Raw genomic sequence first — 15196 nt, forward strand, 5'->3', positions numbered from 1 at the left:
TTCTCATACACTACAGGAAAGACAATAGGCGAAAGATTAGCAATGAATAAATTTACTTTGCCTAGACCTAGACAGGATGGAGGAGAGCACAGAAAATGTGGGAAATGCCAATGGTGTAACACGGCGATTGAGGGGACCCATTGGGTAGATCCGGGCACTAGGAAAATTTTGACAGCTAAGAGCGTTACTGATTGTGAGACAAGAAATATTATTTATTGTATTCAGCGCCTTTGTGATTTAATTTGCATAGGGAGGCATAGTCGTTCGATCAGGGTATGTCTGACCAAACATAAATTGCGAATTGTTACACGGAATCTCCAAGCCCCCTTAGTTGAGCATTGGCTAGAAAAAATTCATATGGTGGAGGACATCCAATGAAGGGTTTTAGAACATGTACACCAAGGCAATGAGGGCGGGTCGGATTAGAGAATACTAAATTATCGAGAGCAGTGCTATATCTACTATTTAAACACGGTTAGCCCGACTGGCCTTAACGCTGAATTAGAGTGGGGCTCTTTAATTTACGGGTTTTCAGTTCTGTCCAATAGGAGCTGGGCGTTTCGGATATGTCATGTGAATTATTTAAAGGGTTTCATTTAGACACCGTTGCCATCTTGACAGGAGTAATTCCTTAAATAATTTAGTCGAGCTGGCGCTAGAACGGCATAAGGGTAACTATGAGCATGAGCCTTTTTGTTAGAAACTGTAATTGGGTGTGAGTAGTAAAAGTACAACTCATACGTAATGTTGTTGAGACGGTATGTGATAATTTTTTGCAGGGGAGGTCCTTGACACAGCCTAGCAGGTGAAACATGCATGTCGGACAGCTTTGAGCCCCCAGTCTGATAACACTAAAGATAAGTGCATTAAATATATAAATATGAAAGTGTAGAAGCCGATTAAGAACTTAGTGCTGTTTGAATTGCCAAAAATTATTATTGGACAATTAAGCACTACTGAGGCAAGATTTAAAAAGCCTGTGGAAATTGCAATATGAAATATTAAGGTATACAATGTGGTGGGAGAAAAATATGATCTGGGACTGACAAAGTTGATGTGAGTTTGTATGTATGGTTCCCAGTAACATATTATAACTGCCTGTATGTGAGTGGATATTATAAACAGAGTCATTTTTAAGATGTGAGCTCACTTCTGCAATTTGAAAAGCTTTTAAAATAACTAACTTGCATGGGACAAATCACTGACTAAAAGGGCAGCCCATATGATAAGTAGTTAGTCCACTGCTACTGATACTCTATTTGTTTTTCATAATTACCTATATAGTTTAATAAGGATAGAGGCCTGCACAAATTTTGGGGTTGTCTTCTTTTATGAACTATAACTAGAAATTAACCACATCATAAAAATATTCACATTAGAGGAATCACTGGCCATTTCTACTTGTGTTAGAGACTTCCAAAGAGACTGGGATTATTTATCAAAATACTTTAGCTATCATGCCTCACAGAAGCAGGCAGTATTAAGTGAAGATGAAATAGGTCTTACTTGCTAATTTTTTTTTCATTTGGTCTTAGAAGACCAGTTCAGAACCTGTGTCATTCAGCGGATGAAAACACAGAAGTAAAAAAGTCCTGCATGCTTTGCCATATAAAGGCACCATGCAGCATGGGGTCATTGGTATTTCAAATAACAAAACAATGTACCACATAACCTCTTGAAAAATTGACTTAATCATTACTGACAATCATAAATATGTTGCCCCTCAAAACCCCTGAAGTGGAAAAAGGGAGAGAAAGAGGAAAGGGACCTAGATTCCTCCAAGTATTTCAAAATAAGGTTCTCTGGGTGAAAAGACAAAAAATACCCTAAGAGCAGGGGGCAGAGCAAGATGGCTGACTGAGGCCCAGATGCACAAAACTTTAACGACTCTTTAACGAACATATTTTCAACTGTAGCATGCATTAAAGGCCATTTTCCGACGATGCTAGCAGCTAACAAAAAGGGAATGCAAACGAGTCACTTCCAATTGAAATGTGAACAAATCGCAATGCACTAACCATACCGATGATTGCAACAAATCATTTACCGTGATATATTTAACGTGAAGTCAGACCTGCTGTTAAGGCCTGAGCTGTCATACAGACACTGCTCCCTGCTTCTCCCTGCAGCATAAAAATCCAAGCTGGCATGTTTGAAAATAAAAAAAACCCACACAAACACGTGGCTCCCCACTTCCCCCTGCATAAAATTGAAAAAAAAAACCCAAAAGCAAAAAAGGATCGGGAGGGGGCAAAGGCACTCATTAGGAGCGTCCTGTATGGATGCCATTGCCCCCCCCCCCCCCCCCCGCCTGAGGTCGACACTGCTCCCCGCTTACCCCTGTATTAAATTAAAAAAAAATCAAAACAAAACTCAAAAAACTGTAGCAGCCACGGCCCCCCTCCCTTCCTCTCTCTCTATTTCTCCTTCTCCCACAGCTCCGCCTCCCGCCATGCTCTGCCCCGTGCCCCGCCCCTCCCCCCTCTGCCTTACCGGGCCCGCGCAGTGCCTCTCACCTCTGTGTGAAGGACCTGCACGGGCAAGAACAGCTGATCGGCGATCAGTGATGCCTCCTCCGAAGTCCCTCCGTTCTTCCTGGGCCCACCCTCCTCTGACGTTAAGTAACCTACGTAGGTAACTTACATCAGAGGAGGGCAGGCCCAGGAAGAACGGAGGGACGTTGGAGGAGGCATCACTGATCACCGATCAGCTATTCTTGCCCATGCAGCGCCTTCACACAGAGGTGAGAGGCGCTGCACGGGCCCGGTAAGGTAGAGGGGGGGGGGGGCGGCGGCGACGACCTCAGGGGGCGGGGCACGGGGCAGAGGATGGTGGGAGGCGGAGCTGTGGGAGAAGGAGAAATAGAGAGAGAGGAAGGGAGGGGGACCGTGGCTGCTACAGTTTTTTGAGTTTTGTTTTGATTTTTTTTTATTTAATACAGGGGTAAGCGGGGAGCAGCGTCGACCTCAGGCAGGGGGGGGCAACGGCATCCATACAGGACGCTCCTGACGAGCGCCTTTGCCCCCTCCCAATCCTCAGCTTGACGTTTTTTGGCATGCGCAGAGCAGCCAGCATAACACTTGGCTGCTCTGCGCAGGTTTTACGGGCACATTAACGATGGGGATTACACTTCTTTAATGCATTCAACTTTCGTTTACCGAACCGAACATGTGGGACTTGTTTTTTTACTGCATTCTTCGTTTTTTCAACTTCGGTAAGGACTTTTGCATTTTTGATTTTTTTTTATGTACGGTTGATGCATCTGGGCCTGAGAGGAAGCATGAAAATCAGCTCTATGCTTACCTTGTGTTCCTCATTTCATTATGCCTTCTAAGCAAAAGGTAGAAGTGCAGTTTTATCCCCCTGAAGCCACCTCTACCCCTCTGGGTCAACAGAAGCTTGATTTGTTCATGCTCTCATATCGAGCAGGAAATGGGTGAGATCCTAGCTCAGCATGGGATGCAGGGAGAGTCCCAGCCTTCAGGAGAGACATCTTTGGCCCTCTCAGACCAGATTGCTCCACCGCTTCGGCAACAGAAGACCATGAAGGAGGCTGAGAAGACCCTGAAGAAAGACATGGTGTCTTCACCATAGTGAGGGATTCTCCTGGATCCAGCATTGTCGTTGGTCTATCAGCGGTGAGTACAAAAGGAAAACCACCCAGAGATGAAGCATCTGGATTGATAATCTCTGCTGGTATCTAGCAAGGCCACGGAAGAGGTCTAGAGTCTTTCATACACAGCTGTTCTTTGGAAATCTCATCTTTGGTGCAGTCAGTGCAGACATTGGCTCAGGCACACAAACATAGCGTTAAGGACTTTAAAGATCAAGTTAATGCAATAAAGAAAGAATCTGGTTAAATGAAAGAAGTACAAGTTGCTATATTTAAAGATAAAGAAGTGCTAAATAGAAGAATGGAGTATTTGGAAAATCAAATAGGACACCTTAACATTTGTTTGCTGAATTTTCCTGTAATAAAAGCAGTTTCATAATTTGGAAACTTTTTTTTTTTATCAGAAATATTTAACAAGTACAATACTTGAAAAGTAATACAGGCATATTAATTGACTAATAACTAAGTCAAAAACTATAAGAAAATTGGTATAAGAGGAAAAAAAATATGTCTTCTTTAGACCACTACAATAGGAGGAGGAGATACATTTTCAGGAGAGAATTTAAGAACTATTGTTAAGTTGTATATAGTTTAACACACAATTAACCCGATTCATTAATACATGTATATCAATCCTTAAGATGTATTACTAAGCTGAAACCAACTATTTTTGATTGATAAAGGCATTTAGTTGTTCCAGTGAGAAGAAAATATATTTAAGCCGTAAATATTTAATCACACATTTACAGGGATAACTCAAATAGAAAGATGCTCCTATCTCTAGGGTTTCTTTCCTAAGGACTAGAAACTCTTTTCTTCTTTCCTGAGTTTGTCTTGTAATATCCGGGTACATCCATATCTTTTTCCCATAGAATAAAGATTGTGATTTCTTAAAAAATAAATGTTTGACAGCCTCCAAGTCCTGTTCGAACACAAAAGATACCAGCAAAGTCTCTCAGAATTTTCTGATATAGATGATTCTAGAATCTCAGTTAAATTTAAATTCAGTTGTTCGTCATTTCCTTGAAGTGGAATTTGATAATCTATCTCCAATTGAGATTCTGAGATCTTTTTATTTGGTGCATAAAATATGCGATTTAATGGAGGAATAAAGTCAGAGGAATATCCCAGAATTTCCATTAGGTATTTTTTTAAAGCATCTAATGGAGAAATCCCAATCAAATACGGAAAGTTCAAAAAACGAAGATTCAATCGGCAATTATAATTTTCTATTTGTTCTATTTTTCTGTGAATCAAAGTCTTGTCTTTAATAGTTGCTATAGCAAAATCTTGAAGTTTTTTAACGTCTTCATTCAAGACTGCAATTTGATTCATAGAGTCTATTTTCAAACTTTCAAAAGAATTAGAAAGAAGTTCAACTTTACTTACTAATGTTGCTATTTCTGTAGTAGAGTTGGTAAGCTTGACATCCACTTTCTGGAGAGCATCCCAAATGCTTTCCAGTGTAACCGTCTCCAGTCTAGTTAGTAAAAATCTCATTGTCTGTAGGCCCTGAGGCCTCAGACCTCCATTGGTTGAATCTTCTCCAAAGCCTCCGACCCAGAGTCGTGCCTCATTGACTTCCGATTCTGGCAAACCTGGTTGGAGAGTACAACCTCCGGGCGGAGGCGGTGGATTGTGCTCCAGAGGCGATAACGGTAGTATCTGGCCCTAAGTCACAGGGGTCTTCTCCTCCCAGGACAGCAGGGCTCCCTCCGGTTTTCAAATCGGGCGTCCTCGTCGCGAACCTCCCGATGGTAGTTTGGGAAGGTGAGGATGTTCTGATGGCCGAGGCTCCAGCCTTTATCAGACCTTTCCTCTTACTGTGAGGCATAGTTTTCAAACATGAATAAGGTAGTTTTCCAAGCTCAGAATGAGAGGTCTCACCAGCGAGGTCTGTGCGCCGCCATCTTAACTCCTCCCTACATCCACCATTGGAAACTTTAAAAAATACATCTTGCAGAAGTTTTAGATTACCCACTTGAAGCAATACCACCTATTGGAAAAATTTACTTCTTACCTAAGAGAAAAGATTCAGCGCCTGTGGGATCTTTGGGATCTAATTTGTATGCCTCTTTGGGTTCAGTAGATAGTTTAGATACCTCAGGGAGTTCTTCAATCGGCAACTGCTGTGGTGGAAAGGGCTACTCATACTTGTTTCTTTGATATTCAAACAGGACCTGAACTCATTGATGGAGATATATTTTAGGAAAGCTTCAAAGATGTTTGAGGGTTAAAAGGTTTGGATTTTTCTTGATCTCTCCCGGGCTACTCAGGAGAGACATAAATTATTTCTTGCAATGCATCAAGAAACTATCTCTGTAGGTTCTGCTTTTCAGATAGTATTTCCTTGTAAATGTGTTATAAAATGTAATAACGATATGTTTTCTTTATTCCTCAACAACTGAGATCTTTTCTTAATGTGAAGAAATTTGCCTCTGGGGGATAGGGGGTTTTGGTCTCTGAGGTAATTCTTGGATACTTCTACTACTACTATTTAGCATTTCTATAGCGCTACAAGGCGTACACAGTGCTGCACAAACATAGAAGAAAGACAGTCCCTGCTCAAAGAGCTTACAATCTAATAGACAAAAAATAAATAAAGTAAGCAAATCAAATCAATTAATGTGAACGGGAAGGAAGAGAGGAGGGTAGGTGGAGGCGAGTGGTTACGAGTCTTAGATAAACGCTTGGTTAAAGTGATTGCCTGATACCAGTCAGCCAGTATTAGATTTTGTTGTTCTTGTTTTTTTTCAGCTCCCTGCTGTTTCCTCTGTTCTTGTTCCCCCTCTCTCCTTTTAGTGGGCTATTTAAGAGTAGAAATGTATAGGTCATTTTTCTCATGGATAATTTGTTTATATAAAATTGTACTATATGCTTCTTTTCTGTATTTCCTATGCAAGAGTGGTCTTGTATTCAATTTTTTAAAATGCTAATAAAAAATTTTAAATAAAAAAATACCCTAAGAGCCTGCAGTAGAGAATTAGGATATGCTCCCTGAAGAACCTCCGAACTCCTGAGGGTTCAATAATAAAATACACAAGATGACATTGAAATTAGAAAATGTCCAAAGAAGGCTAAAGCTGCCTCATTGAAAGAATGAGAGGACTACAGAATCTTCAACAAACCACCTTGTAACAGATGGTAGGAAATAAAAAAATGAGAACATTCCTGGAAAAGTGATCTGCCAGAGAAGTGAAGAGCTGAATAGCAAAAGGGAAAATTAGGTTCTTACTGTGATAATTTTCTTTCCTTTAGTCATAGCAGATGCAGCCATTACAGATGGGTTGTGTCCATCAACCAGCAGAGGGAGATAGAGAGCACACTTTTTTCAGTGCCTCATACCAGCTTGCTCCACTGCCTCTCTTCAGTTTTTGAAGCCTCCAAAGCAGTATGGCAAACCGCAATGGGAATAACATAAGCTTTCCTCACAGCGAACGATGGCCCTACAACAAAGGGCATTAACTCAGAATGGAGGAAATGAAACATCCTCCCGGAGGGCATAAACTCATCCTCCACTGAGACATAACTGGAGGGAATAAACTCATCCTCCCGGAGGGAATAAACTCATCCTCCAAAACATGAAACTGGAGGGAATTAAGTCATCCTCCTTTAATTGAACAAGAATCCTGAAGACTTTCCGACTTTCTCCCAAGGACGGAATCTCCAGGAAACACAAACAGAACCTGAAATAGATTTACAGCAGATAGCATCAGACAGGGAGGGATCATGGCTGCATCTGCTATGACTAAAGGAAAGAAAATTATCACGGTAAGAACCTAATTTTCCCTTCCTTGTCATCAAGCAGATGCAGCCATTACAGATGGGATGTATCAAAGCAATCCCTAGATAGGGTGGGAACAAGCCACACCACGCGCCAGCACTTGCGCTCCAAAATGTGCGTCCCTCCTGGCAGCCACATCCAGCCTGTAATGTCAGGCAAAAGAGAGCTTAGAAGCCCATGTTGCTGCACTACAAATCTCTTGAAGAGAGAGTGCTCCAGTTTCAGCTCAAGAAGAGGAAATTCCTCTAGTGGAATGCGCCTTAAAGGCATCAGGCGGAGGCCGGCCGGCCGGCAAGCAAATAAGCTGAAAAGATAGATTCTTTAAGCCAGCGGGCAATAGTGGCTTTAGACACTGGATAACCTCTGCGAGGACCTGATAGCAAAACAAACAGATGATTAGAGGTCCTGAAAGAGTTAGTAACTCGCAGATACTGCAGCAGAGTCCTGCGCACGTCCAACAGGTGCAATTGCCCAAAAGATTCTGGAAACTCCTCCTCGACAAAGGAGGGCAAGAAAATAGGTTGGTTTAGGTGAAACGCTGAAACCACCTTAGGCAAGAAGGAAGGCACGGTCCGAGCCGTGACCCCGGACTCTGAAAACTGCAGGGTCTCTACAGGACCGCGCCTGGAGCTCTGACACCCGTCTCGCCGAAATAATGGCCACTAACAAGACAGCCTTCAGTGTCAAATCTTTCTCTGAAGCACGCCGAAGCGGTTCAAAGGGAGCACCCTGAAGGGCCTTCAGCACTAGCCCCTGGTTCCAAGCTGGACAAGGCGCACGCACAGGAGGACGGAGCCGAAGCACCCCTCTAAGAAACCGTGCCACATCTGGATGAGCAGCTAAAGACACGCCTTCAACCTTGCCACGCAGGGAGGCCAATGCTGCCACTTGCACCCACAGGGATTTATAGGCCAAGCCTTTTTGTACACCATCCTGCAAAAAGTCCAGAATCGGCGAGACAGGAGCCCGCAGGGGTGTGATCTCTCTGGAAGCACACCAGACTTCAAACTGGCGCCAAATCCTGGCATAAGCCACGGAAGTGGAATGCTTGCGGGCTTGTAGGAGAGTGGTAATTACTTTATTGGAATAGCCTCTGCCTCTCAATTGCGCCCTCTCAATCGCCAGGCCATAAGACCAAATCGGCCGGCGTCCTCCATGGTCACCGGACCCTGTGACAACAGGTTGGGAACCAGAGGTAACTGAAGGGGATCCTCCACGAGCATTTGTCGGAGGTCCGCATACCAAGGCCTCCTGGGCCAATCCGGGGCGACAAGAACCACTTCTCCTGGATGCAGCCGAATCCGCAGGAGCACTCGCCCTAAAAAGGGCCATGGAGGGAACACATACAGTAGGCCCGGAGACCAGGGTTGAGCCAAGGCATCCAACCCTGCCACGCGAGGATCTCTCCGTCTGCTGAAGAAGTACGGGACTTTGGCATTGGAGCTTGTCACCATTAGATCCATCACGGGCTTGCCCCACTTGGCACATATCTGCAGGAACACTTCGTCTGCAAGTTCCCACTCAGCTGGATCGATCTGATGCCTGCTTAGATAATCGGCTTGCACGCTGCTCTGACCTGCAATGTGAGCTGCCGACAGAAACTGTAGATGCAGCTCGGCCCAGTGGCAAATTTGTTCGGCGTGCGCGGCTAGAGCTCTGCACTGAGTGCCGCCTTGTCGATTTATGTAGGCCACTGCTGTCATGTTGTCCGACATCACTCTGACAGCCAATCCTTCCAGGGTCACTTGAAAGGCCAGACGCCTGAAACACCACTATCAACTCTAGGCGGTTGATGGACCACTCCGACTCCTCGGGTGTCCATAGACCCTGGGCATGCTTCCCCTTGCAATGTGCGCCCCAGCCTTTCAGACTGGCATCTGTCACCACTAGGCACCAATTGGGGAGCGCCAGCGGCATTCCTCGCCGCAGCATGCTGTCTGAGAGCCACCACTCCATGCTGAGTCGGGCCGCAGGGAGCCAAGAGAGTCTGCATTGGTAATCCTGAGATACTGGAGACCATCTTTGGAGTAGAGCATACTGTAGAGGTCTCAGGTGCGCTCTCGCCCAGGGCACCAGTTCCATGGTGGCCGTCATCGATCCAAGCAGCTGGACAATGTCCCAAGCTCACGGGCGGGGCATCCTCAGGAGCAGACGGACCTGATTTTGAAGCTTGCACCGCCTTTGCTCGGGTAGGTACACATACCCCGAGGCTGTGTCGAACCTGGCCCCCAAATATTCTAGAGACTGCGAGGGGGTCAGGTGACTTTTGGCCAAATTGACGACCCAGCCCAGAGATTGAAGTACTGAGACCACTCTGGCTGTTACATGCTGACTCTCTGCAGCAGAGTTTGCTCGAATGAGCCAGTCGTCCAGGTACGGGTGAACCCGAATACCCTCTCGTCTTAGAAAAGCAGCTACCACCACCATAACCTTCGAAAAGGTGCGGGGAGCTGTGGCGAGGCCAAAAGGCAAGGCCCGGAACTGGAGATGTTTTCCCATCACCGCAAACCTCAGAAACTTCTGGTGCAGGGGCCAAATTGGAATGTGCAAGTAAGCTTTTTTCAGGTCCAGAGACGTGAGAAACTCTCCTGGCTGTACCGCCGCAATGACGGAGTGCAGGGTTTCCATGTGAAAATGCCGCACTCTCAGGGACTTGTTTAATTCTTTTAAGTCCAGAATAGGGCGAAAAGACCCTCCTTTTCGCGGCACCACAAAGTAGATGGAGTAGCGGCCGCAGCCGTGTTCGGCAGGAGGTACCGGGGACACGGCCCCTATCTGAATCAGACCTTGTAAAGTCTCCTCTACCGCCGCCCGTTTGGCGGCAGAACCGCATCGGGACTCCACAAACACGTCTCTTACAGGGGCGTCGAATTCTATTCTGTAACCGTCTCTGATCAGGTCCAAGACCCACTGATCTGAGGAAATGTTGGCCCACTCCTCGGCAAAGAGGGAAAGACGTCCTCCGATGACAGGACTCGAGGAGAGGGCCGGTGCACCATCATTGAGAGGGTTGCCCCTGAACTCCAGGCCTTGAGCCAGTGGCTGTGAAACGTTTGTCCAAGCGAAAGGAGTTCCTCTGCTGAAAACGGGCACGAAAAGTGAACTCAGCAGAACACCCCGGGCGGTACCTTCGAGCTTCACGGAAGCGAGGTCTGTAAGAGGAGTGGACCGCCGCACCCTTAGAGGAAGGCCGAGGCCTATCTTCGGGCAAGCGCTGGGGTTTAGCCTCATCCAGGCCCTTCACAATTTTCTCCAACTCCTCACCAAACAGGAGAAGGCCTTGAAAGGGCAACTTCACCAACCTTTGCTTAGAGGCCATGTCCGCCGCCCAATGCTGTAGCCAAAGAAGACGGCAAGCCGCCACTGCTACTGCCATGTGTTTAGCCGAAGCTCTGACAATATCATAAAGGGCGTCAGCAAGAAAGGACAAGGCCGACTCCATCCGCGGAGCCACATCTGAAAAGGGCTCCGCTCCATCACCGGGCTGTTCCACTGCCTGTTGCAACCAAGCCAGGCAGGCTCTAGCAGCATAACAACGGCATGCAGACGCCCGAATAGTGAGACCTGCAAGTTCAAATGACTGTTTAAGTGCTGATTCCAGTCTACGGTCTTGAATATCCTTCAGGGCAACACCTCCTTCAACAGGGAGGGTAGTTTTCTTTGTCACAGCTGTGAGCCATATGCTCCTCACTCAGAGGGTATAATTGCCCCATAGCCCTGGAAACTTTCAAAGGTCCCTCAGGGTCAGCCCATTGAGCCGAAATAAGCTCTTGGATGGAGTCATGCAAAGGAAAGGCTCGAGCAGGCTTTTTGGTACTAGCCATCCTAGGATTCACAGAGGAGGCTGTGCCACTGGCAGGGTTCTCAATAGAGAGAGCCTGCAGAGCATCAGAAATAAGCGCTGGCAGCTCATCACGGTGGAAAATCCTCACCGCGGAGGGATCGTCCAGATCCTGAGTCACTTCTGCACCAGACTCTGGCTCCTCAGACCATGAAGGCCTGCCAGAGTCCTCCGAATCCTTGCAGCCCGACCACAGGGGGGAAAAAGGAGGTGCAGCACTCTCTGAAGGGGAATGAGCCCTTCTGCGCTTCATATTCTGCCAATTATCAGGGAATAACGCCTCAGAGGGCATACCCAGGCTAGAATCCACTGGTGGGGCATTAGAAGAGGTCCGTGCCGGGCTTTGTGGGAGAGCTCTTTTAAGCATGTATGCTTTATGCATTAATAAGATAAAATCAGGGGAGAAAAACTCACCCTGGGCACCCGGATCTCTGCCGGGGCTAGTAGCTCCCATATCAGCCTCACTTCGAGGCCTCCCCCCGTGCTCAGGACTCTCCATCTCAGCGGAGGTCGCGCCATGTGGTAAATTCAAAATGGCGCCCGCTGCCAGCTCAGAGCGTGAAGAATCATCGCTCGCCATGCTCGGGCCGGCTCTAACGTCTGTACAGCACGATTTACAGAGCCCCGCTGCTGATCTGCGCTTGCCACACTTGGAACAGCGCTTTACTGTCTCCGCAGCCATCGCCGAAAACGGCGGTAAAATTCAAAATTGCCCCGATCACGGGCCCACCCCGGAGGAGTCAGAAAACACTCTTACCTCACTGGACCGAATATCACAGCTCCAGTCCCACAGAAAAAGGCAAGGAAAAACCTCTGTTCCCCCTTTTTTTTTTTTTTTTTTTACACGCTGTGAGGAAAGCAGAGGTAAATAGAACTCCGGAGGCTCAGGTGAGTGGGAAAGGCAGGGAAAGGGTGAACCTATGTGCCTGCATCCACTGTTGGTGGGGAAGGACAGGGAAAGCTAAGCAATGTGTCCACATCCACGGAGGTATGGGTAAGGCAGGGAAAGGGCGAACCTATGTGCCTTTAAAGTGAGGCTGCTATAGCCTCCAACACCCCTGCTAACAACTGGCAAAAGCACAAGAGCAACCTCCAGGCAGATTTTAGATGGAGCTCGAAGAAGCTGTAGCCACTCTGCGAGGGGAAATAGAGAATATTGAAGAGAGGCAGTGGAGCAAGCTGGTATGAGGCACTGAAAAAAGTGTGCTCTCTATCTCCCTCTGATGGACACAACCCATCTGTAATGGCTGCATCTGCTTGATGACAAGGAATAAAGATTACATAGATAGAATGCAAGATAATCAGAATCTAACCATCAGTATAGAGAAATACCAGAGTTTTGCCAGCCCTTGGCTAAGAAACTTTGTGTGTAATATTTAGCTCGGACACAAAGAAAGAAAGAAAGAAAGAAAGAAAGGAAGGAAGGAGGAAGAGAGATACTCATCTCAGAGTAATTCACAGTAGAAAGATTAACAAAGAAAGGAAGATATTTTTAACAGTCTCTCTTTTTAAGTAGCCACATTTGTGGAGGAGGGAAGGAGTCAGACCTACAGGCTGATTTCTTCCCCGGACTTCTTGCATGAGAAAAAGTGAAGAAGACTGGGAGCTTTGTTGCAAATTTGATTCTATGAATTAAATGTAATTCAAAGGAAAACCGCAGATTCCTAAACCCAGGTATCTCCAAGCCAGGGAATTCATTGCCAGCTATAATACATCATTCCTTGCAGGAGGCTAAGCGGATAGCTCTCTCACAAATATAGAGTATCACTTTCTTCTTGAGGGATTATCTACTCTTTGGAAAGTTGAACAGATACTAATTCCTTTAATACTAGCTAGTTATTGAATTTAACTAAATGAGAATACTTAGTCTTGCTTGCTGTCTTCAACTCAGGTTATCAATAGGACCTGGTGATGTTGATAGTTGAAGCCTTCTGGAGGCTACCACGAGACTACAGTTTCCTAAATGACACCAATGGTTTGGAGATTATGAGAAGCTGACAGCTAAGTATTTGGAATTGGGTACAGGTGAGGAGCTAATGACTGAGGACCACTCAGAAGTGTTGGGGGAGTCATAATTGATTCAGGCTTAACTTTTGAATTAAATGTGAAGTCTTTATCAGAAAAAAACCCCAAGTTTTTCTGATTACGACAGCTGAGAGCAATTCGATAAAAATTAAATCCGGATAACTTTAGAACAGTGGCACAGGCAATGCTGATATCATACTTATATTATTGTAACTCTCTATTTGGGGGTCTTATGAACAAACTGTTTCAAAAACTTCAATTTCTGCAAAATACAGCAGCAAGATTGATTTACAGCCTTGGAAAGTATTTATTTTTGTTACATTTGTACTCTGTGCTTTTCCACTCATGGCGGGCTCAATGTGGCTCACATATTGTATACAGGTACTTATTTGTACCTGGGGCATTGGAGGGTTAGGTGACTTGCCCAGAGTCACAAGGAGCCGCCTGTGCCTGAAGTGGGAATCAAACTCAGTTACTCAGGACCAAAGTCCACCACCCTAACCACTAGGCCACTCCTCCCCACTGTTGAAGGAGCTACATTGGCTTCATGTATTTTCAAGACTGAAGTTTAAGCAAACATCTATGATGTACAAAATGCTGGATGGTGCTGGATCTGGTAAGACTGATTATTTGGATTTCTCATCATCTTTATTAAACTATCCGTCCTTTAAGGGTGTTCAGAAGAAATCCATGCTAGAGCGTTCCTTTTTATATCAGGGAGTTAGGTTTTGGAACAGATTGCCTTTAGAAATTTGGAAAACAACAATATTATTCCTTCAGGAAAGTGTTAAAGTCTTTTTTCTTTGATGAGAAAGATGTTTTTTCGTTTCAATGTATTTGATGAGAAAGATCCTTTTTAGTTTCAATGTACTAGATATGCAACTGTAAAATTAATGTTTTAGATATCCATTTGATGAGAAAGATTTTTTTTTAGTTTCAATATATTCGATATGCAATTGTGAATTCTCCAGAAGAAGGACTTATTGTTTGTAATCCGCTTAAAATCTCTTTTGAAATTAGCGGAATATAAGAATCATATAGCACAGCATAGCAATTGTGAGCCCTCCAGGTACAGAAAAATACCTACTGTACTTGAATGTACACCAATTTAACAGCCTTCAGGCTTGCAGGTGTCATATATTTTGGTAAACTAGGTACTTTCCTGTTTCTGGAGGGCTCACAATTAAAAACAAATAAAATGAAGTGGAATCTGAACCTGGGCCCCTTGGTTTACAGTCCACTGCATTAACCACTAGGTTATCCTTCACACCTGCTTCCTGCTCTGTTAAGAAAGCTCATAACAACTGAAGCTGTCATATGGCCTGGTATTCTCTTTCAGTTTCACTTTCAGTGGAGAGGGAGGGGGACCGCAAACACTGGGGGATTAATCCTTACAATGGACAGCAGCTCAATCAGAGCACCTTTCTATAACTTAGACATTCCTGAAACAAGGTCTAAATAAGATATCCTTCTTTTAGACCTGGACGTTTCTTCCCCTTCAATAATTGCTATTGGACATCCAGATTTCAGGCTCTCCCTAATCCCGCCCAGAACACACCCTCTTGATATCTAGATGTCCCTATTCTGCCTTTGGAAAATAGGGATTTGGACAGTTCAAGCACATGGATGTCCATATGCTTCAAAAACGAACACCTAAATGTTTGATTTGGAAGTCCCAAGTGAATTTGGCGTTAATCCAGGCTCCTAGACTTTGACCAACCACAAGGTTCAGGAGCTGGCCTCAGATTAGCACTTCTCCAGTCATTAGAGGCATCTTAACCACAAAGAAAATCCCCTCCCATGGAACGAGGGGGAGTCAGAAGGAAGGGTCTTAGATCCCTCCCTGTATTCTCTAAAATATCTTCCAGCTCCCCTTTAATCTGAGGGTACTCTGAGCTCAACTTAACCAGTTCCACTGATTTAGGAGCCTATT

The 15196-nt window shown here is 45.2% G+C and overlaps 1 protein-coding gene across 2 annotated transcripts in view; it reads right to left on the minus strand.

The window, feature by feature from the left end:
- Positions 1 to 15196, minus strand: part of COL24A1 (collagen type XXIV alpha 1 chain) — an 804368-nt gene that overhangs the window by 604087 nt on the left and 185085 nt on the right. The window lies entirely within an intron of this gene.

The sequence above is a fragment of the Microcaecilia unicolor genome, chromosome 6, assembly GCF_901765095.1.
Source record: "Microcaecilia unicolor chromosome 6, aMicUni1.1, whole genome shotgun sequence".
In the NCBI taxonomy this organism is placed as follows: domain Eukaryota; kingdom Metazoa; phylum Chordata; class Amphibia; order Gymnophiona; family Siphonopidae; genus Microcaecilia; species Microcaecilia unicolor.